The sequence below is a fragment of the Marmota flaviventris genome, chromosome 10 (assembly GCF_047511675.1).
Source record: "Marmota flaviventris isolate mMarFla1 chromosome 10, mMarFla1.hap1, whole genome shotgun sequence".
Taxonomy (NCBI): domain Eukaryota; kingdom Metazoa; phylum Chordata; class Mammalia; order Rodentia; family Sciuridae; genus Marmota; species Marmota flaviventris.
Genome location: NC_092507.1, coordinates 30,281,386 through 30,292,558, shown reverse-complemented (window position 1 = coordinate 30,292,558; position 11,173 = coordinate 30,281,386). Strand labels below are relative to the sequence as shown.

At 39.1% G+C, this 11,173-nt stretch overlaps 1 pseudogene; it reads right to left on the bottom strand.

Moving 5' to 3' along the window:
* Positions 1 to 1,295: 1,295 nt before the first annotated feature.
* LOC114094417 (transmembrane protein 135 pseudogene) lies at positions 1,296 to 2,995 on the bottom strand (annotated as a pseudogene).
* Positions 2,996 to 11,173: the final 8,178 nt, after the last annotated feature.

Genomic DNA, 11,173 nt, shown 5'->3' with positions numbered 1-11,173 from the left:
TCTGCTCTCAGATGCTGACCACTGTGGTTTTCAACTCTCTCTTCAGTTTGTACCCTAGAGATTTCCCTGACATCTCACAAATTCAATTCTGCATTTCTTTATATTTTGGCCATGATTTCTAAGTATTTACACAAGAACTTCTCCTGGTTATCTAGTCTGCCAGATTGCTGGAGTTGAAAGTCCTGTGTATTTACTTTTCTATCTCCCCAACAAGAATGCAAACTCTGTAGGGACTGGGAAGATACCTTGTTCATATTTCTGTTCCCATAATCTAGCACTGTGCCTGGAACATAGAAAGCATTCATTATATGTTTGTTGAATGAATGAATGTAACCAGGGAAGAACTAAATGACATAACTGAACATGGATTTTTTCCTTTTGAGAAAAGTTGAGTGCTTTTTCTTTTCTTTTCTTTCTTTCTTTCTTTTTTTTTTGGCTTATATGTGAAAAAAATTACATTAATTAATTAATTAATTAGAAGGTACATAAAAAACTTTTGCCCACTTAGCAAACATCTCTTTTAGAATTGTCTGCTGATAATTTAAACTTTTTTTTTTTATTTGGAATTTTATGTTGTTTTAGTTGTAAAACATCTATTATTTAAGTGAAACAGTTGACAGGGTAAAACACTGCTAAACTTCGAAAAACTTCTTTTGTTCCATAGGATTTTGATCCTTTCTAAAACAATGGCATACAAACTGAGTTATAAACAATTCAGCCTCTATAAATGACAACAAACACAATATATCTATAGGAGGTTTAAAAGATTTGTTTTTAAATATTTGTTTTTAAATATTCAAGTGTAATGCTATTGTAAAAGATTAAAACACATGTGTAAATTTTCATTTGTTCCTAACCTGCCATTAGTATGTAGGTTTACTGGGCTGCCAAACAGCCCTACTGGTCATGGATAGAGATGGTGTTACTAGTTGAAAAAAGAGCATGGATACCACGACATTTACCCCAATGGTATAAAACCCATCTTTGCATCCCTGAAGTAAGAATGGCCACTTTTCTCCAATTACATTGCTCTATACTAAAGCAGCATTGTATATGGAGAATTTCTTCAAATCTATAACATTCTACTACTACAAATACCAATTCAAAACTTAAAAATAATCACAGACCAAATCCACGTACCCGTGATCCTTTGTAAATCCTAAAATGAGAAATATTCTTAGTTTAAACCAAGAATTATATTGGAATGAACTAAAGACTCTTTTAAGTAATTTTAAGTGTACTCTTGTTATTACATTTCTATATAGATAATTCAATATCGTTTGTGGACATAATTTAATCAATAATATATCACAATGTCAACCACTACAGTGATCCAGAATCAGATTCTGGCTACAGAGGAAGCTTAATTATTAAGCAACACCTTCCTAAAAAGCTTCTGTATTTCTGATTGGTAAGAAAAACAAAACAAAACAAAAAAGCTCTCTCATTGAAATAACACTGAAGTTCGAGCTGGGCCCCCTTCTTTGTATTCAACATAATTAACTCTTCAGGATATAATGATGAAATATAGTCACATTAATAAATTATAGCCATCTTCATGAAAACTCTATCGGTAACTCCGGTTTTACAACTGTATATCCTGGATCCAATCTGGGGACGAAACCCTGAAAGTGTTTAGATGCACAGTACCAAAAACATCCAGGGCTTTTCGATTCATGACAGCAAATCTGCCCTTGGTGAGCCTTAAAAGGAACTTCCAGTAAGACGGTCGCAAGGTCTGAACTTCATGACAGCTGCCTGGAAACAAATTGCTGTAGAGATGGAATACATAATAGTATCTGCATGAGGAAAATAGGGAACCTTCCCTGCTTCAATGCCTTTGAAATACATTGTCTCTACCAGTTTGGAAGCTAAATACATGGAAATTGTTGTGCTTTTATAAAACATCATTGATATACCCGCCAAAAATCCAGCTATAATAGCATGTAGTTCATCATCCAGGTTTCTGATCCAACGCAGAAAGCAACTAGTACCCTTGTATATACTAACAAAAGAACCAAGAAAAGCTCCAAGCTGGAAGTTTTCTTTATTGTAGAAGAGAGAAAGTAGCCGGGATGGCTTTGTAAACAGATGCCTAAATGCAGAGGGGATTCAGGCAGCACTGGATCAAGTATCCCACGCTAAACATTCTGATGAAACCTTTAATGCAATAAGAGATACAATTATCTTCATAGTGTTTGCAACATCTATGCCTTGGTCCATGCTTGCATATTAAATTCACAAGTTTCCTAACTAGAGAAATTATATGCATTCTTCTTGGTTTTTCCTCGTGTTTCTCTCTCTTTTGTTCCACTTTTGCATATGCTGCCTCTGGTGAATAAGAATGTGTGGGAATTTCTTCCTTGCCTACAATGAACCTAAGTGCAGAAAATGTAAATCCTTTCAAACCATCTTTGCACCTGAAAAAGAACATGTACATGGCTGCTGTTATGCAGAACAAAAAGACTTCTCCATTTCTTAATGTTGTGATGGCTCCTCTTGCCACACCCATTCTAAATAGTGTTTCTGTAGCCAAGTTGGCCATATAAATTGTGAGCAGCCCTCTCCTGCTTTTTCTTTCAATTAGAATGGCCATATAAGATGCTGGTAAAGCGGCACCAAAGCCAGGAGTCCATGAGTAGAATTTTCCAAGTATCTTCCTTAAAGTGCAGAAGAAAGTAATATACAAGGCCCCATTAGCAGTCAGAAATGAAGCGGATTGTAGGATCTCAGGGAGTAGTTTGTACAAATAATAGTCTAATTTTCGTTTCCGGAGAATTGCTGCAATCAAGTACAGGGGGGCATAGATCTTCAGGGACTCCTCCAGGGCGCCCCAAGTGACCTGCAGGAAGGAGACCCGGCAGGAAGGGTGCCAAGTGTGGCCGATCTCGTAGCAGTTATGAGGGATGGACTTGCTGAGGGCCGCCATGACGAGGAGAAGCGCGGAGGGGCCGGGAGGGGGACAGCTGGGGCTCGGGACCGAGCGGCACGCGCGCCCAACCGCCGCCCTCTCCTGATAATTTAATCTTGAGACTTGGTTTTTACATATTACTCTTTGACCTACAAAAAGAGTGGTCAAAGTTTTACTTTTTATATTTATTGTTTTTTAAGCCTTCAAAGTCTCCAGAGGAAGTGGAATTTGGTTATGTCAAATTAGCTATCACACTGACAGGTTATAGATTTCTACAGGACAGGGTAAAAATTTATTAGCACAAATGTATTATTTACATTGGTAATCATAAACCAATGGATGAATATTTCAATGACTGACTTTAAAATTTGCATTGTTGGGCTGGGGCTGTGGCCCAGCGGTAAAGCACTTGCCTAGCACATGCAAGGCCCTGGGTTCAATCCACAGCACTACATAAAAATAAATAAAAATAAAGGTACATAAAATTTTTTTTTTGCATCGTTTAGAATAGGTGTCTCATAAACTATGGTGCTTGACCAGGTTAATTTTGTGTTTAAAAGAGATTTCTTTTGATTTTTTTAAAATGAAAATTTATTTTTAACTGATACATAAAAATTGTACATATTAATGAGGAACCAGTAAAGTGATGTTTCAACTCATGTATACATTATGTAATATTTAAATCAGGCTAAATGTCTCTGTCTCATAAATAATTATCATTTATTTCTTTATGTTGAAAACTTTCAAAATCCTTTCTCTGAGCTTTTTGAAATGTACAGTACATTTTTGTTTTCTATAGTCACTCTACTATATAATAGCACACCAGAATTTCTTGCTTCTGACTGGAATTTGGTATCCACTGATCAACTTTTCCCAGTGCCTTCTCCCTCAAAAAAGAATTCTTGATTATCTTTTTCCAAACCTGCACTTGACCTTATCTTCACCTTTTCTGAAATTTCTTTTAGTCATTCAGGTCAAATCTTAGAAAACAACCTTGAGCCCTATTTTTCCTCCCATTTCCCAGCTCCCACCCTGCATCCAACTCATTATCAGTTCTGTTGGCTCTCCTTTCAAAACATATCCAGATTCCACCTCTTCTCAGAAATCCTCAATACCAAGACTAAACCTCTGTCATCTCTCATCTACACTAAACTCATCTGCCAGCTTTCACTCTTGTCCCCAATATGAGCTCTCCACATGGCCGCCAAAAGGAACTTTCCATTCAAATCAAATCCCATCAGATATAGCTGTGGTTCAATTAAACAGGCAGCTGGAAAACATAGCTCCTTGGCCATACTGTAAGAAGTCTGGGGCCATCTCATAAAAAAATAAAAATAACAAAAAATAAAAGAAGTGGGGCTGGGGATGTGGCTCAAATGGTAGCGCGCTGGCCTGGCATGTGTGCGGCCCGGGTTCGATCCTCAGAACCACATACAAACAAAGATGTTGTGTCCGCTGAAAACTAAAAAATAAATATTAAAAATTCTCTCTCTCTCTCTCTTTAAAAAAAAAAAACACACACACACACACACACACACCTGGGTTCGATCCCGAGTACCAGGAAAAAAAAATTAAAAAATAAAATAAAAGAAGTGTCATATTCCATCCTTAGCAAATAAAATAGAAATATATATATATATATATATATATATATATATATATATATATATATATATATATATATATAAAGAGGGGTATGTAGCTGCTACAGGAAGTTATAAAATAGCAGACCTTGGCCTAATCATCTTGGCTCATCTCCACACTTCATTGTTCTGTGCAAATAGCTTCTGAGCAATCAGCTTGGGAATGCTGGGAAAATGGTCATAATAACCCGGATGTTTTCTGGATAGGTTCCTTCTATGTCTAGTGGATTCTCTTATTTCAAAGTCCATCCCTGATGACTCAAGCTTTCTGCTCTGATGTTATGCCATCCATTCAGCAAAAATGAATATAATGAATTTTGGTTCTTTTCCACACTGTCTTCCAGAAGGATTGATCAGAAATACATCTCAGGTATACTTGAGGTGTATTTACTGAGAAGCTAATGAAGCTTAAGACTTAGGACTTATATGACACCCTTCCAAGGCTCTCTATTTTATTTTGTATTTATTCTTTTATTTATATAGAGAGAGTACCAGGGATGTACCAGTGGTTAAGTACCCACATCCCCAACCCTTTTTTATATTTTACTTAGAGTCAGGGTCTCACTATGTTCTTTAGGGCCTTGCTAAATTGCTAAGGCTTGAGCTTATGATCCTCCTTCCTCAGCCTCCCAAGTCTCTGGGATTATTAGGCATGTGCTCTGGCACTCAGCAATATTCTTTTTCTTGAGAAGGACTCAAGTCATTTTCAACCAAGTTGACAGTTATGAGAAATAGGAAATTCAGGCTGTCAATGACAAAGAACTAGAGGAAGAAGCAAGTACAGGGTTCTTGTGGTCTTCTATTTTGCTGATCAAGGTTATCATTCCTCTGAGAAACCTTCTCTCCTAGCCAACCCAAGTCACTCATCATCCATAGCCTAAACTCAGCAAACACTGCTTTGGGCCCTTCCTAAGAATCCTGATATTGCCTGCTGCATAAACATTGGTAAAACTCCACTGGGAAAGATTTCTAAATATCTCTATTATGAAACTGCGGTCCAGTTTGATCACTTCTTTACAGTACAGGAGGGAGACCCAAGTGCAACAAGTAGTTTCACTTGGCCTTCCCTTTCTACTGCATAGATATGAGCTAAAGTCTGGGTGTGTGTTTAAACTTCTTGGAACACAGCAAAATATCTGATTTATCAAACTTCGCTATAAGAAAGACTGTAATTTAGAGAGGTTACCTTTGCTATAAAAGCAGCAACTCTTTAGTTAGGCTGCTACAGATGCCCCACGGGTAACTAAAAGCAGGACAAAGCTTAGCTTCTCTGCCTTCATTTTGTATCTGTCTTCTTTATTACCTCAAACTTTGGGTCCAGTTCCTGCTCAGCTCTGCATGTAGGCATGTTAATCATTCAAAATGTTCATATAAAAACTGATAATGCTGGGACTGGGGATATGGCTCAAGTGGTAGAGCGCTCCCCTAACATGTGTGAGACACTGGGTTCAATTCTTAGCACCACATTAAAAAAACAAAAAAACAAAGATATTGTGTCCACCTAAAACTAAAAAAATAAATATTTAAAAAAATAAAAAATATAACTGATCATGCAAGGTTTATTAGCCCTAAATTTACTTAACCTGTCCTGTCCCTCTGCAAGACTGAGGCCAGATTTACAGGGGGCATCCTGTTTCAAACCCCTGGAGTGGTGCCTAGAAGTCTCCGGTCCTTGTCCCACACCTTCCAGGAGGAGGGGGAGACAAGTATCACCCCATATTGAGACTGCACCCCACTCCCAAACAGGAGTTTATCTCATGGGAACTAAATTGCCCCCTTCCAGGATCACAGGTCTGATGCATAAACATCCTGAGCAGCAAATGGAAATTGCCCCTTTAAGTGTTAAGTATTTCTCCGGAGCCATCTCCTACAATCAGAACTGAGAGAATGATCAGCCAGACCACAGTTGACCAAGATTGCTTACTTATGCCTACCTCTTGCCTTCTTCCTCTGTTTATACTTAAAGCTCATGTCAGCACTCCCACAGACAGGGCTAAGATGCTTGTTCTCACGTTGCTTTCCCAATATGGCCATATTCCTGCTTTTCATCATTACCTTTTTTATTTGGTTGGTTGGAGCAAGTGGCTGGACCTGGTTAGTTGGGAGCTCCAGAGTCAGGGCTGTGGCTTAGGATGCCATTAACAAAATTCTTTGCTTTGATCTCCGCCCTGAGTCCTGGATGAAATTCAAGATTTGTAATTACTTAAGTCGCTTCACTTTTAGGCAAAATTATAGTGATGGGTATGATTTAGATGAGTGTCCCCTAAAGATCCATGTGTTAAAGGCTTGGTTTCCAGAGTGGTACTACTGGGAGGTGATGGAACCTTTGAGAAGTGGGGGCCAGGAGGAGGTCTTTAGAACCTCAGGTATGTATCCTGTAAGGGGATGGTAGGCCCTAGCATGTTCTCTTTCTCCTCGGCTTCCTAGCTCATGAGGCGAGTGGTTTGCTCTGCACATGCTCCTGCCATTGTGTGCTGCCCACACCAGAGGCTCAGAGCAGTGTGCTTGCCCAATCTTGGACTGGCGCTCTAGAACTGTGAGCTAAATCAATCTCGGTACTGGGGATCCAATCCTGGGCCTTACACTTGCTAGCTAAGTGCACTACCACTGAAGTATACCCCAGCCCTTCTTTTTTTTGGCGGTGGGTATCAGGGATTGAACTCAGGGGCACTCGACCACTAAGCCACATCCCCAGCCCTATTTTGTATTTTATTTAGAGACAGGGTCTCACTGAGTTGCTTAGCACCTTGCTTTTGATGAGACTGGCTTTGAACTAGTCTCAAACTGCTGGGATTATGAGTGTGCCCCACCATGCCCAACTACCCCAGCCCTTTAAAAATTTTTATTTTGATGTTTATGAGTCACCACTAAAAATTACTCTCAGAAGTATATAATTCTCAGAACCTAAAATCCAACTTCATCTCTTCTATACTTCAGGAAATGGCAAATTGAAGATTTCATTATTGATATATCTTAATTTCCACTTACATATCAAATTGATAAGATCAATATATTCCTGGTTAAATTAGATGTGCAGAATATTGCAATTTCTCAGCTAAGAGGTCAAGGTAGCAACTCAAGTTACCAGTCTGGTTAAAAAATCACTCTACATTCTGCTGTCATATATAACAAATTAAAATTAAAAAAGAAAAAAATCATTCTAGTTTTAAACTTTACCTAATATTCTGTACTTCCCTCCTATCTATTCAGTGTCATATACCCAGGAGCTTTACCAGCAAATTGTATGGTTGAAAAAGGCCACTGCTTTTTTCCTTAGCTTCTTACAACTGTACCACATATAATATCATTGTAAATAGGATAGTTCTATTAAATACAAGACCCTACTTGATGGGTTTAGATTTTCAAGTCAGAGGTTCAGAACTGGAGAAAGCTAAATAACTCTGCATAAGAGGAGATGTCAAGGGGAGAGAGGGAAATCAGAAAAATTCTACAAGATTAAGATTGGGTATATGCAGACTTAACTTCAGTGAGAAATCCCTTGAATGGTTGGATAAATGAAAAAAAAAATTTAAGATCAGAATTGTCTCTAGTGCAGTTGGGCCCAGTGGCGCACACCTATAATCCCAGCAGCATGGGAGGCTGAGGCAAGAGGATCACAAATTCAAGGCCAGCCTCAGCAACTTAGCAAGCACCTAAGAAACATAGCAAGACTCTGTCTTAAAATAAAAAATAAAAAGTGCTGGGGATGTAGCTCAACGGTAAAGTGCCCCTGGGTTCAATCCTCAGTACCAAAAACAAACAATGACAAAACAAAACAAAATTAAAAAACAGAATTGTCCCTAGAGAAAAGTTCAAGTGTACCTACTTCACTTCAATTTAAACACTTGCTTCAGTCTGGGGATATAGCTCAGTGGCAGAGTGCTTGATTAGTACAGAAAAGACCCTGAATTCAATCCCTAATACTGCAAAAGCACACAAACAATAAACACTTGATTCATCTTCTCCCTGTCTTCATTTCCAAAACTTTTAAAATCCCTACTACCTAAATGAATGTTTAGTGTGAGTGGTATTTATAAAACTTGGAGGAGAGATGACATCATATATGTGGAAGAAATCCGAAAACCAAAGGGATGACATAAGAATGTAATCCATGGGAATTCCCAGGATTCTAAGAAGGCTCCACAGGGCTTGAGATTGGAGGTTAGAGGCAATTTTAAGTGATCTCAGTACAGAGCTTTTCTTATTCTATAAGTTATGTCTTGAGATGTTGGAGAATCCTATGCATCAGCCTGTTCTGTCTCCATTTGAGTCCACTCCTGTTGGCAGATTGTCCCTTTTAGCCCATCAGTCAACAATGAGGGCTGTCACTCAGAGCTACTAAGCGTAGCCTTGGAAGTCATGCAATGTACAAAATGCCCAGCCCACACTGCTCTCACCAAATAGTGAGAAATGCCACTGAGACAGGGAGCAGATTTTTATAATTTGTACCAAGGGGCTTAATGTGATAGGGGTAGCCCTGCTGCCACTGGTAATGTCAGAACAGGAAGGGGGAATCCACACATCCCATCCTGTCCTATATTACACCTCCTCTCCTACCTTCCCCTGGAGATTTATACAATTCCCCTACGTTTTAGGATTTCTTCCTGCCCTAGCAAACTCACTGCCTTTACTCCTATAATTTGCAAAGCTGCCTCTCTCACAATGGAGTTAGGACTCCTCTTTGCAGTTTTATTTCTTTGATCCTTGTCCTTTCAAACTGTGCTCTCTCAGGCCTGCTGGGAATAATGAGCAAGTCTATTTATTGAAGAGTCAGGTAACTTTTCATAGCTTCTCCCTTTTCCACACAAAGACACAAAGACCCTGCCAAAGCTTTGAAACTAAACCCTCAGGCTCCTTCAGGCTGTGCTTGTGCCTATTACATAAGAAAGATCCTAGAGAAAAGGAGAAAGAAGGGGACAAAGAGTGTGGTTTTCTTTTTCTAGTTACAATTGTTTGCATTTTCTGATTTTTCTGAAATGAGTACACAGAGGCTCAGGAAGTTTATATAACTTGCCTGAGGTTACCCAGCTGGTAAGTTGTGGACTAGAAGTTGATCCCAGGACTTCATTCAGATTGCTAGAGGAGGGCTCTTCCACTATAGGTGAACTTTCCCTGAAAGGTGGAGACTAGCTGCCAGATCTGAAGTAGACAGAGATTTTCCCATAGAGACAGACACATATTATAATCCCTCAGCAGGGAAAAAAACACAGTATAGGCCTAAATGCCTAAATTGTAATTTAGAGAGACCAAGCACCTAAAGTACTTGCCTTCTGCAGTGTCTACCTGCTTCTCCCCCAGGCAGATAACATGTGCTACATAACTCTGCCCTGTGGCCGTCGTTCCCTGGATTAGCAATCAAACTCTGATTCAAGCTGAGCTAATATGGTTCCCCCCCCCCCAACTCAGAAATTTATAATTAGTATCAGGAATATCCAGTTCAACCTCGGAGGTTGAACGGAGGAGGTGTATACTTGGAAGCTGTGGGTAGGCCATCTTCTACCATGCTGTGAGTAGGCCATATGGAACAAGAAGCTGAGCAATGGTATGCAGAGAAAGAATGACATGACAAGAGAAAACAGAAAGAGATTCCTGATGTCTTTAGTTTCTGGTTCTAATGTAGAGTCCAAAGAACTTGGACAGAAAGTACTACGTTTCAAAGCAGTCATTTTGTAACTGTAAATCAATAACCATTTATCATAATTTTCATATAACAAGAGACCATATAGGCTTAATTGTTTGAAGCCCTATTGAGAACATAGGCTGCCTGGGGGAGATGTATAAGTTTCTTAATATTGATTTTCCCAACTATCAGATAGGATTATAATAACACCTTTCTCATACCGTTTTTGTGATGATTAAATGAGTGGATATTTGAACAATCTTTAGAATAATGACCAGAACATAGAAAGCAGCATGTAAATGTTAGCTATTACATTTGTTTTCTTCTCCTTGCTCCTATATTATACATAGGGAAACCAAGATGTCACAATTACATAATAGGGGTGGCACTTGAATTCAGGTCTCCTGATCCTAAGTTTGATGTTCTGTCCATCACTGTGCATATCCTGTAGCCAACCACCTACTGCAAAGTTGCCTTGGGAAGAGCGTTAAAACTAAACCCTGAGGATATGTTTTAGTCAGTTTTGTGCTGCTAGAACAGAATTACACAGTCTGAGAAATTCATAATTAACAAAATTTTATTTAGTTCATGGTTCTAGAGGCTAGGAGGTTCAGAATCCAGGGTCCATGTCTAGTGAGGGCCTTCTTGCTGCTTCATACCACAGCGAAAGACACCAAATGGCAAGAGAGAGCAGAGGATTGAATTCACTTTTGTAACAAACCCATTCCTGCAACAACAGCCCACTTTTGTGATAATAACATTAGTCAGATCATGAAGGCAGACCTTCATAATCTAATCACCTCTTAAAGGCACCCCCTGTCAAATCTGTTCCATGGGGGGGGGGTGATATTTCCAAACCTTGAACTCTGGGGGATGCATTCAAACCACAGCGGGTTTTATGAGAACTAATGAGGAAGCATCTCAATGTTTCTGCTCATGATTGGAGAACCAGGCTATTCCAAGTTGACCTGCCCAGATGGGCTTCCATGCTTGTATAAT